We start from the raw sequence: 7,075 nt of genomic DNA on the forward strand, positions 1-7,075 counted from the left end.
CATTAGGGGAAACCAAATAACCTTGAAAAATCTTTTGCAGGAATGCCCCTTACGGGCCCACGAGAGACGTCTATTTAACAGGCCTTAGGGATGCGAAAGTTGTCGCACTCGATCCCGAATCACCACCAATCCGGAGCCAAGCCCTGAACAATGGCAAGCGTCCCAATCTCTTCCTCGTGCCCCCACGGCCCCCTCCCAGGCGACTGGGCAAGCTGTTCAGTCTCCCATCTCTAGCTGAGCAGCCTCGAGACGCAAGGGTATCTACTCGCTTCAGATCTAGCCTCCACTCGCCCCGGATTGACTTCAGCGAATGGTGAAGCTTTTGCACAGAACTTCCCTGCCCCATGCAAGGAAGAGAGGGTATGTTTCGTGCCCTTCCTCTTACAAGGCTTGGGCCTCCCCATTCACCCCTTCCTGAGGGGTTTACTGGAGTTTTACGGGATCCAACTCCATCGTCTCACCCCAGGATCCATTATGCATATATCGGGCTACGTCGCCCTTTGTGAGATGTTTCTGGGATGCGAGGCCCATTTCAAATTATGGAGAAAATACTTCTGCCTCGTCCCTCGCACCCGGGGAGGGACGATCTTCGAGGTCGGCGGAGCCGAGGTATGGCGTATTGCCTGGACGGGGTGATACGTCTCCCACGTATCTATAATTTATGAAGTATTCATGCCATGTTTACAACAATTTTATATGGTTTCGGTGCAATTTTATATGATTTAAAGGGAACTAACCTGGATTGATGTTGTTTTTAGCAGAACTACCATGGTGTTGTTTTTTGTGCAGAAATAAAAGTTCTCCAAATGCAACGACTTGGAAGAAAAGAGGCACTATAAGCTTCGTGGAAAGGCTAGAAGAGTCACGAGGTGGCCACCACCCACCAGTGAGCGCCTGGGGGGGTAATGGTGCGCTGGTGGGTGATTGGCTCCCTGAGGCCCATCTTAGCGTGAGACTAACGCCAAAAAATCCTATAAATACAGAAACCCCTAGAAATAACCCTAGATGAGAAGTTTCGCCGCCACAAGCCTCTGTATCCATGAAAACTCAATTGGGGGCTTGTTCCGGCACCCTGTCGGAGGGGGAAATCATCACCGAAGGCCATCTTCATCATCCCGGCGGCCACCATGATGAGGAGGGAGTAGTCCACCATCGGGGCTGAGGGTTTGTACTAGTAGCTATGTGTTTGATCTCTCTCTCGTGTTCTTGATTTGGCATGATCTTGATGTACTGCGATCTTTGTTGATATAGTTGGATCATATGGTGTTTCCCCCTCTCTATCTTTGTAACGCCCGGATAATTAGGCTACAGTGATCCCACGCTAATGATGCCACATCACCCCGGTTACTGTTACTAATCTCTCGTTAGTTCGAAACCGGTTCGAATTCAAATTCAAAATCAAGCAAACAATAAAAGTTTTCAAATATTAAAACTAAAATGTTCGGGGGGATTCAAATAAATCATGGATAATTATGATGGAGAAAACCACACTTATATAAAATCTTTAAATACTCTAAAATGAATAAAACAGTAGTCAAAACAATTATTGAAATGCCTTTTATAATTAATAAAATGTTAAACAATTATAGTTAGGTGTTAAACTTTTTATCGCAGTGGGTTTAGTGGTAGTACTAATTTAGGGATCATTTTGTACTTTACAAAACTAAAATAAAATGAGGAACAAAATAAAACAGAAAAGAAATAAGATACAAAAAAACAAAAGGAAACTAAAATCCAAAAAAATACAAAAGGCCCCCTGGCCAACTGGGCCAACGGCCCAGCCGGCCAGCCCACTGGCCCAACCGGCCCCTCACCCCTGCTTAACCCCCGACCCCAAACCCTAACCTATCCCCATCTCCCCCAGATCCCCCACGACCCCCCACTCTCTCCCTCCCCACTCGCTTGGATCGGGGAGGAGCCCGATCCCGTGCCTCCGCCGCAGGCGCCCCTCCCCGGCCCGGCCCCAGCCGTGCCGCCCGAAGCCACCGCGCGCCTCTCCGACTCCTCCCGCACGCCCCCCCCCCCCCCCCCGCGACTTGACGCCGTCGCCCATCGCCCCTGACGCCGCCCTGAGGACCACATCGCCGGGGCCCCACCCGCTCGTCGTCGCCGTGCACCACCACCGCCGCCGTCCTCTCCGTCACCGAACCGCCGCCGTACTCGTCGCTCTCGACGCCTCGTCCGCCGTCGCCCGAAGGCCTCCCCATCGACGGACGACCCCGCCGCCGCTGCTCGTCAACACTGCCTCGACGCCGCCGCCCGGTGCTGCCTCGGGTCGCCTGCCCCTACGCCGACGCGACCTCGCCACGACGTCGCCGACCGCCTCCCCGGCCCCACCCGAGCCCACTGCCGCTCCCCTACGCTCCGCTGTGAGCGCCGCCCGTTTCCCCCTTCTCCCTTCTCCCCGTCGTCGTCCGGCGCGCCCTGGCCGCGCCCGGCTCGCCCCTCTATCGTCCGCGTCTCGCGTCGCCGTTGCTCGCACCGCGAGCACGCCTCGCCGCCGGCGTCAGCCTCCGCATGGCCTTGCCCCCCTCCTACGGCTGCCCCCACGACGCTTGGCCCTACAGCCGTTCCTGCCGGCTGCCGGCGCCCCGACGCGCCTCGCCTCGCCTCGCACCGGGGCGGGTTCGGCCTCCGCCCGGGGCAGCGCCCGTTAGCCGTGCCCGCTCCAGTGGCCTTTGTGCCACTGGCAGCTGGGGCCCCTCCCCTAAAAAAAGGAAATGTAAAAATATATATTAATAAGAATAATTAATTAATTAGTTAAACACTTAATTAACTTAAGTAATCTTGTTTAATTAAATTAATTAATTAGATAGCCTAGCTAATTAGCTAATTAACCTAATGTGACAATGACATGTGGGTCCACTTTAACCCTATTGACCAGTCAACAGTTGACTGGTCAACTGCTGACTGGACCTCCCCTGGCCCACTTGTCATCCTCTGTGTACACTTCTGTGTACACAGAACTGGGTGCCCATAGCAATTTAATATTTATTTTTGAATTATAATAAATCCAGAAGATTGTTTAAATCTTTGAAAAATCATAGTAAATTAACCGTAACTCGGATCGAAAAACCTTGTACATGAAAGTTGCTCAGAACGACGAGACGAATCCGGATACGCAGTCCGTTCGTCCACCACACCTCCCTAACCTATTGAACTCGCAACTTTCCCCCTCCGGTCCATCTGTCCGAAAACACAAAACATCGGGAATACTTTCCCGGATGTTCCCCCCCTTCGCCGGTACCACCTACTGTCGCGTTAGGACACACCTCGCACTGCTCATTGTCATGTCACGCATCGTCATGTTTATGTTTGCATTGTATTTACTGTTTCTTCCCCCTCTTCTCTCCGGTAGACTACGAGACCGACACTGCTGCTGCCCAGTTCGACTACGGAGTTGACGACCCCTCCTACTTGCCAGAGCAACCAGGCAAGTCCCCCCCCTTGATCACCAGATATCGCCTATTCTTCTCTATACTGCTTGCATTAGAGTAGTGTAGCATGTTACTGCTTTCCGATATCCTATCCTGATGCATAGCCTATCCTTGCTACTACTGTTGTTACCTTTACCTGCAATCCTACATGCTTAGTATAGGATGCTAGTTTTCCATCAGTGGCCCTACATTCTTGTCCGTCTGCTGTGCTATACTATCGGGCCGTGATCACTTCGGGAGGTGATCACGGGTATATACTTATATACTATATACATGACACATGTGGTGACTAAAGTCGGGTCGGCTCGAGGAGTACCCGCAAGTGATTCTGATGAGGGGGCTGAAAGGACAGGTGGCTCCATCCCGGTAGAGGTGGGCCTGGGTTCCTGACGGCCCCCGACTGTTACTTTATGTCGGAGCGACAGGGCAGGTTGAGACCACCTAGGAGAGAGGTGGGCCTGGCCCTGGTCGGCGTTCGCGGATACTTAACACGCTTAACGAGATCTTGGTATTTGATCTGAGTCTGGCCATTTGGTCTATACGCACTAACCATCTACGTGGGAGTAGTTATGGGTATCCCGACGTCGTGGTATCAGCCGAAGCTCTTTTGACGTCAGCGACTGAGTGGCGCGCGCCGCATTGGACCGTAAGCTCGCGCTTGTATTAAGGGGGCTAGGTCTGCTTCCGGCCGCGTACGCAACGTGCAGGTGTGCATAGGGCGATGGGCCCAGACCCCCTGCGCGCATAGGTTTAGACCGGCGTGCTGACCTCTCTGTTGAGCTTAGGTGGGGCTGCGACGTGTTGATCTTACGAGGCCGGGCATGACCCAGAAAAGTGTGTCCGGCCAAATGGGATCGAGCGTGTTGGGTTATGTGGTGCACCCCTGCAGGGAAGTTTATCTATTCGAATAGCCGTGTCCCTCGGTAAAAGGACGACCCGGAGTTGTACCTTGACCTTATGACAACTAGAACCGGATACTGAATAAAATACACCCTTCCAAGTGCCAGATACAACCCGGTGATCGCTCTCTAACAGGGCGACGAGGAGGGGATCGCCGGGTAGGATTATGCTATGCGATGCTACTTGGAGGACTTCAATCTACTCTCTTCTACATGCTGCAAGATGGAGATGTCCAGAAGCGTAGTCTTCGACAGGACTATCTATCCCCCTTTTATTCTGGCATTCTGCAGTTCAGTCCACTGATATGGCCCTTTACACATATACCCATGCATATGTAGTGTAGCTCCTTGCTTGCGAGTACTTTGGATGAGTACTCTTGGTTGCTTTTCTCCCTCTTTTCCCTTTTTCTATACCGGATTGTCGCAACCAGATGCTGGAGTCCAGGAGCTAGAGATCCCGAGGATGATTCTACATGGAGTTCGGCTTCGAGGAGTAGTTAGGAGGTCCCAGGCAGGAGGCCTTGCCTTTTCGATCGTTGCTACTTTTGTGCTAGCCTTCTTAAGGCAAACTTGTTTAACTTATGTCTGTACTCAGATATTGTTGCTTCCGCTGACTCGTCTATGATCGAGCAGTTGTATTCGAGCCCTCGAGGCCCCTGGCTTGTATTATGATGCTTGTATGACTTATTTATGTTGTAGAGTTGTGTTGTGATATCTTCCCGTGAATCCCTGATCTTGATCGTACACATTTGCGTGCATGATTAGTGTACGGTCAAATCGGGGGCGTCACAATCTTGTTGTGATGAATTGAGTTTTTACCTTTGAGGTTTCACTATTATCGGATTGAATACTTTTATGGATTTGAGAACACTTGATATATGTCTTGCGTATGAATACCCGTGGTCATAATGGGGTATCATATTGATTCACTTGATGTATGTTTTGGCACTCAACTCGCGGATTCCCGAGGTGACATTGGGGTAATCTATGCATAGGGGTTGATGCATGTTTTTGTCTTTGTTTCTCCCGTAGAAATCTTGGGGAACTCTTTGAAGTTCTTTGTGATGGATTGAATATTATGAATCTGAAGTTGTTTGATGCATATCGGATAATCAACTCACGGATACTTATGGTGACATTGGAGTATTTAGGTGACGTTAGAGTTGGTTGATGTGTATCATATGGTGTTATTTTAGTATGAACTCTTGGGCTGTTTGTGACAGGTATAGGAATAGCTCGATAGATCGATCGAAAAGGACAACTTTGAGGTGGTTTCATACCCTACAAACAATTTTATCTTATGTTCTCCGCTAGATAAGAACTTTGGAGTGATTCTTTATCGCACGTTGAGGGATTGTCATATGATCTAATTATGTTAGCACTGTTGAGAGAATGCACTAGTGAAAGTATGAACCCTAGGCTTTATTTCCAAGCATTGCAATACCGTTGTGCTCACTTTTGTTACTTGCTACCTTGCTGTTTTCTATTGTCCATATTACAAAAATCAATATCTTCTATCATTACTATACTTGTATCACCATATCTTCGCCGAACTACTGCACCTATACAATTTACCATTGTATTTGATGTCTTGGGGACACAAGAGACTCTTTGTTATTTGGTTGCAGGGTTTTTTGAGAGAGACCATCTTCATCCTACGCCTCCCACGGATTGATAAACCTTAGGTCATCCACTTGAGGAAAATTTGCCACTGTCCTACAAAACTCTGTGCTTGGAGGCCCAACACGAGTCCACAAGAATAAAGTTGCATAGTAGACATCACGGGGTACCCTGTTGGGACCCCGAAGAAGGATTCCGAGGAGTGGACCTCAGAGTGGTTTTACATCGAAGACGTCCCCCTATTCGATCCAGCTCGGAGGGGTCTGCCAGAGCACTCACTCGCCCCTCCAAAGAAGCGGTTCAACAGGCGATCAAAAAGCCCTTCCCAGAAGGAAAGTGCCGAAGTAAAAGCGTCTGGCCACTCAAGTGAGGTGGCTAGCTCGCAACGGGTTAACCATTATTGACGTAATGGATGCTGTCATTACTCGGTGCGTCCAACCTCTCCAACAAAGGATGCAGCCCTTATGGTGTTACAATGAGATGAATGACGCGACCCATTACAAACGAAAGGGCCTGCGAACCAGAAAGTTGTGGCGGCTATACTAGCCGATGATAGAGGCAAAGTTGTCCCGTCTTTCGATGAGATGGTGGCTATCATTTATGGTGGAGTAGACTTTGATGATCCGACTACGAACGTACGAGGATGTCGCGCCTTAACAATCGCTAAACCAACTCCGAGAGGTTATTGACCACATGGAGCACGATCAACCTGACCACGAGGGTCGATTTCCTGCAAGCAAACGAAGAACAAGCAAGAAACTGAAATTGCAATCTGGATATTGCGAATAAAAGAGGAAAGCTTTATTTTTTTTTGAACAGTCAAAGATAGTAGGAGAGGATCCTACTGACATGTATTAATCAGATGTGTTATGTTACACAAGTTTCATAAGCATAGTGCTCATGCTTTCCTAGAACTAAAACCACTCTCACCACATGGGGGGTAGTTTTGGTACTAGCAAAGAGAAAGAAAAAGAAATTACAGTGTTGTCACCAAGAACAAAGAAATGAACTCAGCCAACGAGGGTTTAACCCTATGGCATAATAAAGCTAGGTCAGTCCTAAAATGCTCTTTCCAAGATGCGAGGGTGTGCGGGACCCTCCGAAAAATTAGGCCATTGC

The sequence above is a fragment of the Triticum aestivum genome, chromosome 2D, assembly GCF_018294505.1.
Source record: "Triticum aestivum cultivar Chinese Spring chromosome 2D, IWGSC CS RefSeq v2.1, whole genome shotgun sequence".
NCBI lineage: Eukaryota > Viridiplantae > Streptophyta > Magnoliopsida > Poales > Poaceae > Triticum > Triticum aestivum.